The sequence below is a fragment of the Coregonus clupeaformis genome, chromosome 7, assembly GCF_020615455.1.
Source record: "Coregonus clupeaformis isolate EN_2021a chromosome 7, ASM2061545v1, whole genome shotgun sequence".
Classification (NCBI taxonomy): domain Eukaryota; kingdom Metazoa; phylum Chordata; class Actinopteri; order Salmoniformes; family Salmonidae; genus Coregonus; species Coregonus clupeaformis.
Genome location: NC_059198.1, coordinates 29,609,535 through 29,624,518, shown reverse-complemented (window position 1 = coordinate 29,624,518; position 14,984 = coordinate 29,609,535). Strand labels below are relative to the sequence as shown.

Sequence of the window (14,984 nt, the reverse complement as noted above, 5' to 3'; positions counted from 1 at the left end):
TGGGAAGGTAGGACAATCAGATTCACAAGGATGGACAGACCACATAAGAATGGCACGTTGGGCGGGAAGAGAGCGGAGATGGCACATAAAAAGGCTGGACAAGAGGAAAATAAGGGGTTGTGGTCAGGGCTAGGAGTTTTGGGCTCTAGTGGCGGTCGGCCATTGAACAGGATATGTAGGACCTTGAATGTCCTTACCCCCCAGAAAGATTGAGGGCAGCAGAGAGCTTAGTGGTAAAGGAGATGGACATTGGTCATACCTCCATCTCTTTCTCGCTCCAATTGTCATATTAACACTGTTTACATCTCTCACACATACTTACAAAGACACACATACACACACCAACACCAGCCCAGCATCTGTCTGTACATTAAACGGCTTCCGATGGGGCGCAGCCTCTGGCATTGGGTACATTCTTCGTAGTCTGACACCACGAAAGAGGAAATTGATTATGGAGTGCAAATTATGCTAGTTCAAGATGGTTGGCGCCAGATGCAGTGCCCTTTACACATGTCGGCTGGATAATGTGTTCCATGGTTGGTGTGAAGGTAGAATGAGGGAGGGAAGGGGCGGAGAGTGGGTAATTTACAGTAAACTACATTTATATACACACACCCATTTTACAGATATTGAATATGTACATGCTAAAACATTTTCAAAGATGTCCGTTCACAAACAAGTCAATCCAGAGAAATGTAGGCAAAGGTCTATATTTCGCTCATTCCCCCCTTTCTCTTTCGTGGCTCCCCACTCCATGTCCTTTTCCCTCAGTGGCTGGAAGGCTCACCGCCCACAATGCAGTGGCCTCTCATTCTCTTATCTCTGTAGTGTGGTGGTTGTTGTGGGGGAAGGTGGCGGAGGAGGGTGTCGCAGGCCCTTAGCTGTTCTTGAGCAGCACTCTCGTAAGAAAGGCAAGGGAAGGAGAGGAGCTGACAGGCATCGGGAGTGAGCAAGGTGCAGGAGCGCAGGTCAGCGCTCTGCAGGGAGGCACAGCGGGAGGCGTAACAGGGGCAGGCACTGCTCAGTCAACCTTCACACAGCCTGCGGACAGGAGGAAACAACAGGAGGTTGACAACCAACAGTCAACCTACATAACCACAATAGACTGCAACACTTCCATGAGTAGACCTGGATTAAATATTTGAACCAGGAGCCAGGTTGATATCGTTGGGAAATAGGAGAACAAGTATCTATGCATGTTGCTCTACTTGTACTTTAGCATGATTAAACATCTCAGAAGGAAGAAGTCAGTATCTGGAGCAGATCCCTGCTCATCAGTGGTCTGATAACCTGCAATACTCAAATACACAGAAAATAAATTAAAAAACAGGGTACCAACCTTGGTGTATTTGGGGCTAGTGAGTCTAACGTGTAGTCTTTACCTGCCAGGTTGAGGTGGGTGAGGCTGTGTCCTTCAGTGGAGACATGGGGGAGGTCAGTGTGTGGATGGTCTGGTCCGTGATATTGCCACACCATGACTCAGGTCCAGCTTGGTCAAGTGGGGCAGGTAGCGCACCAACAGGCGGGATGTGACATCTGTCAAGTCCAGCCCGGCCAATCGCAGCTCCGTTACGTTCTGGAACCGCCCCCCTCTGCTCTCTCCATGAGCTTTTTGACCAAGAACAAAGCAAAACATGTTACAGGACTTTAGATTCACAGTCTGTGTTTATCATGCTTATGCACTATGAAAAGGGAGTGGTTGTTCACTTGCAACAACATTCACTGGAGACAAGCATGACAGTACATTTTACGGATTGGCATTTGTGAGATCAAGTCTATCCAATGAACACAACATGGCATCTAACCTTCCATAGTGTATTGCAGGTTATGGATGCCTAATCAATCATGTGTGAGACTTGTCACTAACCTGTCCGAGTGTCAGCAGGGGGCGCCAGTAGCTCCCTCAGGTGCGAGTCCTTCATGTCTTCTACCCGGCTGAGGTCGAGCAGACGTAGGCAGGGACAAGCAGCCTGACACAGGGCCGACACAGAGGACCAGGGACAGCCCGACACATTCAGCTCCAGTAGACCTGGGAGAGAAAGAGGAAGGCCAGGAGTTAGCATAACCCCTGAGGCAGACTAGCAATAACGCAATGAGGTGACGACAGCCCAACTACAATAGGACATGATCAGGCTATATTGATGGAAAAAAGATGTGGTAGGGAGGCAGAGGTGTTGAATGAACGCAAGATACCTTGTAGACGGTTGATGAGCCACATGAGCTGTTTCTTCGAGATGTTGGTATAGCCCAGGTTAAGGGAGACTGGTTGCCTGGCGGATTATACCACTCAGCATAGGAGGGGTGATGGAGCGCTGCCGGCTAAGGTCAATCTGAGTCCACAATCCTTATCACAGCACCTGAGAGAGAGCAAGACAGAAAAAAAAAAGACCGGGATGAGAATTAAAGAAAGAAAGTCTGGTCTACTGTACACCACAGAATGTGAGCCACTGCAGTCAATGAATATCCTTCCAGGGATGGTTTCTATTGTTCTCAACATGAAAGATGAATCTCTTAGTAGTCCAAACAAGTTTGTGTTGAACCACCCCCTTCCAGCCCAACCGGATGCTGACCCCATCTGAACCTTTTGTCTAGACTTACCACCGGCTCCATGTCCGACAGACCCTCATGCAGACGCACAGCTCCCTCTGGCTGAGGTGCTGGAAGACGCGAGCCAGACGTCGTGGGCATCACGTGGGGAGGAGCCGCTGTCCAGGGGCAGGCAGTGGGGCTCGGGGCAGGCTGGCGGTGGCCTCACCCAGGTGCCGCTCCATCTGCACAGGCCGGGAGGCGAAGGCACGGCAGGGGGCTGCGTTTCATCATCTCGCGAGCGTGGAGCCATCCGGGGACGGCTGTGACCGGGGTGAGGCGGCGAGGCGGCTGACATGCCCCCTGAGGAGTTGCTGCCTGGGCCTAGCAGGCCCTCCCTCCGTTGGATGTGGTAGTGGTAGTAGAAGCGAAGAGTTGCTACTGTTCCTCGACGTTGGTTGGGACCCTGTTTGCTTGTTGCTACGGATCTTGTTGCTCTTTGTTGCCCTTGCCAGTTCCGTGTCGGTGGTTGGCCACCGAGCCTCCTGCCGCTGCTGCTGTTGTTGGCGTTCTCCTTCTCCTGAGTCTCTCGGTCCCTCACCCCCGCCCGCGTCCGTCCATTGCGCGTCTCAGAGCCGTGCTGCGTCTCGGTGAAGCCCTCGGAACCTGGCGAGGGGCCGTGGCCGGAGGAAGGTAGGCTGGGTGGAGGAGAGAGAGGAGGTGGAGGTAATGGGGTAGACTTCCGACTCCCTCTCCCGCTCTCCTCGTCATTCCCATCCGTCGGAGCCCCTTGCGGCCCCGTGGAGTCCCTCCCCCTACGCCGGAGCTTGTCTCTCACAACCTGCTCCTCCACCGCCTCCTCCTCCTCCTTAACACTTCCCTCTCCCTCAGAGTCCTCACTGGCACTGAAGCCCAGCTCCGCCAGCCTCCTGTCTCTCTCCCTGTCCCGTTCCCGGTTGCGCTCCCTGGCACTGTTGCTATAAGCAACAGGTGCGGGGGAGGAGGGTTCAGAGCCGCGGCGGATCTGAACCGGAAGGCGAGTCAGAGTCGGACTCCAAGTCGGACTCGAAGTAGACGAGCTCGATGAACTGGACTCGCGGACACGCCAAGAAGCTGGCACATTTGCTTGAAGCGCTCCAATGTCTCTCGCGGTGGTGCGAGCGCAGGTCCCTGGCTGGCCGTGGAGGTGGGGGACTGCGTGGAGTTGGAACCCCCTGAACCCTGGCCGCCTCCGGTGGAGGAGAGTTGGGCCCATTGACTGCAGTCTCTGACCCACATTGGGCTTCTGTTTCTGTCATGGGAGGGGTAACGTTAGTAAAGAGAGTGAAAGAGAGCAGACCTCTTTACCATTGATTTCCTATGACATTTCTCTCTGAAATTTCATTTCGACATTCCTAGTCGTCAAAATCCTTCATTTTTGTAACTCAAGATTCTTAAACAATAACTAAGCATGTTCATATGAAGAATTTACCTTTTTCAAGCGTTTTCATGGGCCCCTTTCATCCTGAGGGAGAAGGTCAGCAGACCAAAAGAGTTGGCAAGCTGTGTTCTAGCAACTTCACAACTGTAGGCAACTTACCAACTATATACTGATACAACAACATTAAGTACACCTGCTCTTTCCATCACATAGACTGACCAGGTGAATCCAGGTGAAAGCTAAGTGATCCCTATTGACGTCATTAAGACCAAATTCACTTCAAATCAGTGTAGATAAAGAGGAGGAGACAGGTTAAAGAAGGATTTTTAAGCCTTGAGACAATTGGGACAGGGATTGTGTATGTGTGCCATTCAGAGGTTGAATGGGCAAGACAAAGGATTTAAGTGCCTTTGAACGGGGTATGGTAGTAGGTGCCAGGCGCACTGGTTTGTGCCAAGAACTGCAACGCTGCCGGGTTTTTCACACTCAACAGTGTCCCTGTGTGTATCAAGAATGGTCCACCACCCAAAAGACATCCAGCCAACTTGACACAACTGTGGGAAGCATTGGAGTCAACATCGGCCAGCATCCCTGTGGAACCTTTCTGCCCCTTGTAGAGTCCATGCCCCAACTCAATATCGGGAAGTTGTTCCTAATGTTTGGTATACTCAGTGTGCATTTCTAAATGTTTGCATACTGCAACACTTCACAAAGATCTTCCTACCTTCTTTTGGGGGCCGCTGTCCTGGGGCAGCTCCTTCTCCTTCTTCCTCTTGTGACCATCCTGCCTTCCCCCGTCCTCAAAAGAGGAGGGGGTTTCTTTGGGCGGAGGATCGTCCGTCAGCTTCCATCGGCCCACCTCCCCGTTGTCCATCCGCCTCTTCCCTGAGCCATCACCCCCGTCCTGATGTGTGGAGAAAGGAGAGGAGGATTTAAGAATATGTACAGTGCATTCGGAATGTATTCAGATCCCTTCCCCTTTTCCAACTTTTGTTACGTTACAGCCTTATTCTAGTATTGATTAAATTATTGTTTTCCCCTAAAATCTACACAATACCCCACAATCACAAAGCAAAAACCGTTTTTTAAAAGTTTTAGCAAATGTATTATAAATACCTTATTTACATAAGTAACTATGAGACTCGAAATTGAGCTCAGGTGCATTGATCATCCTTGAGATGTTTCTACAACTTGATTGGTCCACCTGTGGTAAATTCGATTGATTGGACATTATTTGGATAAAACAACTGTCTATATAAGGTCCCACAGTTGATTCAGAGCAAAAAACCAAGCCATGAGGTTGAAGGAATTGTCCGTAGAGCTTCGAGATAGGATTGTGTTGAGGCACAGATCTGGGGAAGGGACCAAAACATTTCTGCAGCATTGAAGGTCCCCAAGAACACACAGTGGCCTCCATCATTCTTAAATGGAAGAAGTTTTGAACCACCAAGACTCTTCCCTAGAGCTGGCCGCCCGCCAAACTTGAGCAATCGGGGGAGAAGGGCCCTGGTTGGGAGGTGACCAAGAACCCGATGGTCACTCTGACAGGGAGAACCTTCCAGAAGGACAACCATATCTGCAGCACTCCACCAATCAGGCCTTTATAATAGAGTGGCCAGACGGAAGCCACTCCTCAGTAAAAGGCACATGAAAGCCGCTTGGAGTTTGCCAAAAGGCACCTAAAGGACTCTCAGACCATGAGAAACAAGATTCTCTGATCTGATGAAACCAAAATTGAATTATTTGGCCTGAATGCCAAGCATCACGTCTGGAAGAAACCTGGCACCATCCCTACGGTGAAGCATGGTGGAGGCAGCATCATGCTGTGGGGATGTTTTTCAGCGGCAGGGAGACTAGTCAGGCTCGATGGAAAGATGAACAGAGCAAAGTACAGAGAGATCGTTGATGAAAACCTGTTCCAGCGCGCTCAGGACCTCAGACTGTGGTAAAGGTTCACCTTCCAACAGGACAACGACCCTAAGCACACAGCAAAGACAACACAGGAGTAGGACAAGTCTCTGAATGTCCTTGAGTGGCCCAGCCAGAGCCCGGACTCGAACCCGATCGAACATATCTGGAGAGACCTGAAAATAGCTGTGCAGCGACGCTCCCATCCAACCTGACAGAGCTTGAGAGGATCTGCAGAGAAGAATGGAGAAACTCCCCAAATACATGTGTGCCAAGCTTGTAGCGTCATATCCAAAAAGACTCGATGCTGTAACGCTGCCAAGGTGCTTCAACAAAGTACTGAGTAAAGGGTCTGAATACTTAGTAAATGCGATATTTCAGTTTTAATTTTTTATAAATTGCAAAGATTAAAAAAATTGCTTTTGCTTTAGTATGGGTATTGTGTGTAGATTGGATGAGGGGAAAAAAAATTTCATCAATTTTAGAATGAGGCTGTAACGCAAATGTGGAAAAAGTCAAGGGGTTTGAATATTTTCCGAATGCACTGTATATGTAATAGCCTACCACAGTATATGAAATGGGGATAGGGCCAATGAAACACAAAATTATATTCCAATTTAAGAGCTTATTTACACAAATGATCTGTAAGGAAGAACGTGTTCCATCCCATTCCAAATCGATCCTCCTACCATATCAACCATTATTGATTAATCCATACATCATAGATATGTCCATTGTCACTCCTCTCTGGTTTAGTTTTATCAGCAGAGCCTGACAGACCAGTGTTCCCAGCCACTGTTCCCACCTTACTGGTCTTGCCTTCCTTGTGGCATTTTGACACTCCTAACAATTCCGGATTTCACCGCTATGATGCCTTCAGCTTTACCCATCTGTAGGTTGGAGAAAATAAACAATGAAATCACAATCATCATCAATCAATAGTATGTAACCAATACTAGATAGAGCAGAGCATTTGACTAAGACAGTATGAATGGAAGATGTGTCTCTCTCGCCCCCACACACTACTTTCCAGCTATGACAGCCGCCAACACATGGAGGGTCTGGCCCCACCTTGAGGCAGCTGGGGTGGATGATCTCGCACAGAGATGGTACACTCCATCAGAGAGAGGCTAAACTTCTCTTCTTCCGTGTCACCGTGTCCTCCTCCCCCCCCACACGAGAGCACACTGCCGCGGGGGGGCAACACAGGCTGCAGGGAAGAAAATAAAAACATAACCATGTTACATAACCATGTTAAACAAATGTAATAAAATACACATAGGTTTGGAATGTAGCCTGTATTTATTCAATATAAATCTAATATTGTATGTGCGTAACTAATATAAATGTGTATATGTACAAAATCAAATATTGTATGTGGGTCCGCTTAGGATAGAGGGCTCGATTGGAGCTGAAACTATGTACTCATTCACTAAGGATGGTACATTTATTATGTATCCAAATTGAAGCTCAGAAATAAAAATTGGACACCTGCTGCTCGTATGAGGACCCAGCTAATTGAGAGTGTGTGGATGAAAGCAAAGTGCATTAATTTAGAGATATTTGCCTGCCGCTTCAAAAAAAAAGAGGTAGAGGGAGGAGTGATTTTTCAGAAGCACAGGGACAGAGCATATATATTTTATTTTTTGACATTTCCCCCAGTGTCCAGCTCAACATTTTCAATAACCTGCCAACAGTGGAATTTTGACAGTATCAAAAAAATAAAAACTGTACTGAGGTGAAAAGGACTCACATATGAGGGTCAACAGAATCTAGCCTAGATCCATTGACAAATGATTAGGTATTAATATGAGAGTAGGTCTTCATTTGCACAAGATTCTGTGGATTAGTATCTCTGTAGACCATCCAACCTAATTTCCTTCCTTCCCCACAAGATCACAGTCTCCGCAGCTATCCGTCTAAAAACACACAACTGATCAAAGCAAATTACTACCCTCCAAACAATAACAAAAAAAACCCCAAGTAACAATGTGCTCAGTTACCAAGGAAACGAATCACATTTCCAACATCCAAGCTACCACCATCTACGCCATTTGAAGCATTCGCAAACCAATCAATAAAAATCACACAGATCATTTAACGTCCAAAAAGCTTATCCATTTTCATGCAGGGGATGACGACTCTATTTTGATGACAATCGCTCTCTGAAACAGCTTTGCTAAACCAGAGGGGCTGATTTGCAGAATGTAAGCAGCAGCAAACAGTTGACATGTTGTATGTCATACAGTGCCTTCAGAAAGTATTCATTCCCCTTGACTTATTCCACATTGTTGTGTTACAGCCTGAACTCAAATTAATTTGTTTCCTCTTTCACCAATCTACACACAATACCCCATAATGAAAAAGTGAAAGCATGTTTGTAGAAAATTGCTAATTTATTGAAAATTAAATACGAAATTAATTTACATAAGTATCCACACCCCCTGAGTCAATAGCCAAGCTACATATGACGGCAACTACAGCTTTGAGTCATCTTGACGTGTCTGAATCAGCTTTGCAACATCTGGATTTGGGGATTTTCTCAAACCCTTCTTGTAGATTTTCTAAGCTCTGTTAAAATTAGATACGGATCAGTGGGTGTAGAACAGCAATCTTCAAGTCTTTCCACAGATTTTAAAATGGGATTCAAGTCTGGGCTTTGGCGAACCACACCAGGGCGACTTCTACATTCTTGTTCTGAAGCCATTCCATGCTGTTGCTTTTGCTGTATGCTTGGGGTCATTGTCCTGTTGGAACGCTAATCTTCACCCCCAGTCTAAGGTAATATGCACCTAAAGCACAAGTTCCCCCTTGGCCTGCATTTGCCCACTCATTGTTCCCTATCGCTACCAGTCTCCAGTCCCTGCCGGCGAAAAGCATCCACATACCATGATGCTGCCACCACCATACTCCAAGTGTAGGGATGGGTGCTGGACAGTGATGGAGCGGTCTGCTTTTCCAGACAGTGCTGGCATTCCAGGCTAAAGTAAAATGTTTGTCCCAACAGACCACAGAATCTTTGGCCTTTATGATTCAGAGCCTTTTTTGCAAACCCCAGGTGTGGCCCCATTTGCCTATTCAGGATGGCCTCCGCCCCTCTCCCACAAAGCCTAGATTGGTGAAGTGCTGCTGAGACTCATTTTTTTTTCATTCACTTTAATTTTATTTAGCCAGGATAGTCATATAGTATTATATTATATTATAGTCCACTCCGGAAAAATTGCACACTGTTTTCAGGGAGTCCTGAGTTCCATAGAATCAATAAATAAAAATGACATGTAGCATAAGTGGTATATGCGAAAGTACTCCCCCCTTGGTGTTTTTCTTCTGTTGCCTTACAACCTGGAATTTAAAAATCCTAAGGGAGATTAATACTTAACATAGGAACTGTACGTACAAGCACATCTAAGTACTGCTTTCCTTCTGGCATGGCTCTCCCATCTCAGCGCAAGGAATTTGGTAGTTCTGGGTTAGTGGTCACCGTGGGTTCTTGGTCACCTCCTGACCAAGGTCCTTCTTGCCTAAGCTTCTTAGCTTGGCACTGGATGTGTGGCCACCTTTAGGGCAGAGAGTCTGCGTAGTTCCATATATTTTTCCCACCAATGTGCTCTTGGAAATTTTCAACACTCTAGAAATTGTTTTATACCCTCCCAGATATATGCAGATCATTACACTTATATCTCAGAGATTTACGGACAGTTCCTCTGACCTCATGGTATAGTTTCTGCTTGAACATGTCACTGCAACTGTGGGATTATGGTGTTTTTTCTTTTTTAAATCATGTCCAAACAATTGAATGCTACAGGTGGACTCCAATCGAGTTGTAGTGACATAAAGGATTATCAAAGCGAAATTGGATGCACCTGAGTGACAAATGGGTGTAGCATATTTATGTAAAAAGGGGTTGAATAATTTCTTTAGGCACTGTAAGAGCATACAATGGGTTGAGCCGCTGATTGTGTATCATGAAATATAAGAGTTTATATTCCAGTCTGGAACAGTGGTTTCGGGGTTTAGATGGGATCTCAACTGAGTGTGAGGGATATACCAAAAGCTCTTAAAGCCTCGCCTTCACTGCCCTCGGGAAAAGACGCTGGTCGAGAACGATGTTAGGAGTCGATGTGGAGACTCCCTTCTTCACGTGTTTATTGTTTGGCAGGGTGGATGGCTTGTACAGGAAAACAACCTTAACTTCTGAGTCTTGTGGATAAACCTACAATATCGAGATGTCCGGCTAGTTGGGCTGGGCCACATGCTGAGATTAGAGACTTCAGTCCTGGAAGCACATGCGCTGCCTTGGCTGTGTGCTTAGGGTCGTGGTCCTGTTGGAAGGTGAAGCATTTCAATTCTGAGGCCCTACACTTGGAGCGAGTTTTCATCAAGGATCTCTCTCACTTTTGCTCTGTCTATCTTTCCTTTTGATCTTGACTAGTCTCCCTGTCCCCGGCCGCGAAAAACATCCCCACAGCATGATGCTGCCACTCATTGCCCATGCTTCACCGTAGAGATGGTGCCAGGTTTCCCCAGACGACGCTTGCAATCAAGCAAAAAGTCCTAATTTTCACCCAGACTAGAATCTTTGTGTTACTTAATAGTCATTTAGCAGACGCCCTTATCCAGGAGCGTCTACTTACAGGAGCAATTAGGGGTTAAGTGGGCCTTGCCCAAGGGCAAGATAGATTTTCTCACCTAGTCGTGGCTCGGGATTAGAACCTGCACTTCGCCACTGGGCACAACGCTTCTTAACGCCACCGTAAGCTACCAACGCTTCACCATTGCTTCCTTTATGGTCAGAGTCCTTTATCGGCTTTCGGCAAACCAGCCGGCTGTCAGTGTGCCTTTAACTGAGGAGTGGCTTCCGTCGCCGCTTACCCGCATCCAAAGGCCTGATTGGGCGCTTAGATGGCTTGTCTGGAAGGTTCTCCCCATCTCCACGGATGAACTCTGGAGCTCTAGGGACGACGGGTTTGGTCACCTCTGACCAACCTTCTCCCGCATTGCTTCCAGTTTGGCCGTGCGGCCAGCTCTAGGGAATATCTTTGTGGTCCCAAACTTCTTCCATTTAAGAATGATGGAGGCCACTCTGTTCTTGGGGACCTCTGACGCTGTAGACATTTTTTAGCACCTTCCTCAGATCTGACTTTCGACACAATCCTGTCCCGGATCTTTACGGATAATCCCTTCCAACTCATGGCTTTGGTTTTTGCTCCGGCGATGTACTTCCGCCAACTGTGGGACCTTATATACAGTTGAAGTCCGAAGATTACATACATTGCTGGAGCCGCTTAAAACCCGCTTTCCAAATCCACTCCACAAATGTCTTGCTAACAAACTATCGCTTTGGTAAGTCGGTTAGGGACATCTACTTAGTGAATGTACTTTCAAAAATTGTTTCACAGACAGATTATTTCACTTAAATTCACTGTATCACAATTCCAGTGGGTCAAAAAGTCTATATACACGTTGACTGTGCCTCTTAAACAGCTGGAAAATTCCAGAAAATGATGTCATGGTTTTAGAAGTTTTCTGATAGGCTAATTGAGCACTATTTGAGGCCAATTGGAGGTGTACTCTGTGGATGTATTTCATAGTCCTACCTTCAAACTCAGTGCTTTGTTTGATGTATCATGCGGGAAAATCAAAAGAAACCAGCCAAGACCCCAGAAAAAAATGGTAGACCTCCGGGTAATGGTTCATCTCTGAGGAGCAATTTATAAATGCCTGAAAGTACTAATGGTCCATCTGTAAAACAGTACGTAAGTATAAACACTATGGGACCACGCAGCCGCCATACCGCATAAAGGAGACGGGCTCTGTCTCCTAGAGATGAAACCGGGCGAAAAGTGGGGCATGCAACTCACTCCAGAACAACAGCAGTGTTGACCTTGTAAGATGCTGGAGTAAACAGGCTAAAAGTATCTACATCCACAGTAAAACGCAGTCCTAGATCGACACAACTGAAAGGCTCGCTCAGCAAAAAAGAAGAGCCACTGCCCAAAAACTGCCATAAAAAAGCCAGCCTACGGTTTGCAACTGTACATGGGGATAAAGATCGATTTCTTTGAGTAGAAACGCCCTCTGGTCTGATGCGAAATAAAAATAGAAACCGTTTGAATGCCAAATGACTTATGCGTTTGGAGGAAAAAGGGGGGTACTTGCTAGCCAAGAACACCATCCCAACCGCAACACGGGTGTGGCGGCACCACGCTGTGGGGGGTGCTTTGCTGCAGGAGGGACTGGTGCACTTCTACAAAATAGATGGCATCAAGAGGAAGGAAAATTAAGGGAGTATATTGGAGCAACATCCAAGATATCATGTGAAGCAAAGCTTGGTCGCGAAATGGGTCTTCCAAATGGACAATGACCCCAAGCATACTTCCTGTAAAGTTGTGGCCAAATGGCTTAAGGACAACAAAGTAAGCTGTATACTGGAGTGGGCCATCACAAAGCCCTGACCTCAATCCTAGAGAACATTTGTGTAGGGCAGAACTGAAAAAGCGCAAAGTGGAAAGCAAGTGAGGGCCTACAAACCTGACTTAGTTACACTAGCTTGTTGGAGTGAATGGGAAATTCACCACCAACCTATTGTGGGAAGCGAGAAGGCCACCAAAAACGCGTTGACCTAAGCTAAACACCTGGAGGCAATGCTACCAACTACGCACTGAGTGTATGTAAACTTCTGACCCAATTGGAATGTGATGGAAAGAAATAAAAGCTGTACTAAATCATTCTCTATTCTATTATTCGCATTTCTACATTCTTAATATAAAGTGGTGAGCCTAACTGACCCAAAACAGGGATGTTTTACTTGGATTAAATGTCAGAACTGTGGAAAACTGAGCTTAAAATGTGTATTTGGTAATGTGTATGTAAACTTCTAACTTTAACTGTGATAGGTGTGTGCCTTTCCAAACCATGTCCAATCAATTGAATTTACTACAGCTTGGACAACTGATGGTTGTAGAAACACCCAAAGGATGATCAATGGAAACAGGATGCACTGTGTGGAGCCCACCCCGAGGCCCATAGCAAAGTGGTCCGGGACACTAAGGTATGTTATTTGATTGTTAATATATCTTGCAAAAATGTCTAAAAACCTGTTTCTACTTTGATTATGGGGTATTTTGTGTAGATTGATGGGGGAAAAAATTTATTTAATCCATTTTAGAATAAGGCTGTAACATAACAAAATGTGGAAAAGGGGAAGGGGTCTGAATATTTTCAGAATGCACTTGTATGTCCCATCCATGTTCCAAAGGTTAGTGCCAGTTGTTCCAGCCTATCTTAGAAACGGTTGTACACTTTTTTATATCATTTACTAATGTATCTACTCTCGGATGCTATAGGAGCAGTGGTACTTTTCCTAATGAGAGTACACATAATATTGCTAACGTATGTATGTGTGTGAGGTGCAAAAATAGCCTATGTTTATTGCCTTATTGCCTTACCTCATAACTTGTTGGGCATTTGCACTGTACACTGCTATATATTTTTGGTGTATTTGACTTTATGTTTTTTTTTACCCCCATATGTAACTCTGTGTTGTTGTTTTGATCGGTGATGCTATTGTTTTTTTATCTTGGCCAGGTCGCAGCTGTAAAATGAGAACTTGTTCTAAACTGGCATTTACCTGGTTAAGGCCAGGTTAAGTAAAAATCTAAATTAAATAAAAAAAAAACAGCTTGGAGTATATGAAAATGGCAAAAATGAGAAGTGCGTTTAGGCTGGGAATTGCCAGGACCTCACGATTATATTTGATACGATATGTATCGCGATTTCACAACTCTATATGTATTGTACCTGGATAAATGTCAATTTTGTTGTTGATTCGATGTCTCAAACATGGTTGCCCACTATAGGTCTACCGTAGAGGGACGTAAGAGATTGCATTAGAAAACAAGTTTTGACCAGCCGTGGAAATAAAAATTGAAAACAAATTGACATTGCCCATTTAAAAAGAAGATGGAGAACAACCTATAGCACGCATAAATACTGGAGTTTTGGTGCAGGTACACCAACTACGTAAAATGATACTGCAATATTGTAAAACAGACATATATCACTCAAAAATACCATTGTGATATGCAACTATCGATTTCCCCCATCACTAGTGTGCTCTAACTTACCGCTGTGCACTGTCGGAGCAGACAGGACTGCCTCATCCTTCCGGGCCCGCCAAACTTCCTTTTCATGTCCTTGCAGAAGTGGCGACTCGCAGCACTTGTCCGCATGCAGGTCTGATAGCGCCGGCACCGCTCCGCCGCCGCCGTCCCTCCCAGAGCCTTACTGCCTGAGCATTCTCAGCCAACCGGGGAGAGTGGAGGGAAACACAGGCTCACATAACACATATACTCTACATATACTAGATGCTCTATGCAATCAGACCTCCCCACTTCGGAGTAGAAAAAAAGAGATCAGGTGTAAATACATAAATGTTTTGATACATTACAGCCTTATTCTAAAACTTTTTTAAAAAATCTCATACCTCTACACACACTTATCAGTACTGAGTTGAAATAGGTTTTTGGGAAATGTTTACAAATTTATAAAAATTATGAAATAGAAATACTCTGTATTTACGTAAGTATTCAGACTTTGCTATGAGACTCAAATTGTCCAGGTGCATGCTGTTTCATTGATCATCCTAGAGATGTTTGATAACTTGATTGGAGTCCACTGTGATGTAAATTCGAATTGATTGAACATGATTTGGAAAGGTACACCGACCCATTCTAATATAAAGTCTCCCGCAGTTGAGCAGTGAAAAAAATGTCAGGGAAAAAAAAAAACCAAGCCAAGAGGTCAAAGAAATTCTCCAGAGAGTTCTTAGACAGGATTGTGTTGAGTTACAGATCTGGGTATGGTTACCAAAAATGTCTGCGGCATTGAAGGTCCGAATAATAAGTGGCCTACCATTTTGAATGGAAGTTTGGAACCACAAGACTCTTCCCAAAGAGCGGGCCGCCCGCCAAACTGAGCAATCGGGGTTGAAGGGCCTTGGTCAGGAGGTGACCAAGAACCCAATGGTCACCTGATGAGTTCTAGAGATGGAAACCTTCCGTAGAATAACAACCATCTGCAGCACTTTACCAATCAGCAGCTGCACGGAAGCCAGTCTCAGTGTGCACAT

The 14,984-nt window shown here is 45.8% G+C and overlaps 1 pseudogene; it reads right to left on the bottom strand.

Moving 5' to 3' along the window:
* Nucleotides 1-767: 767 nt before the first annotated feature.
* LOC121569485 lies at nt 768-14,984 on the bottom strand (annotated as a pseudogene).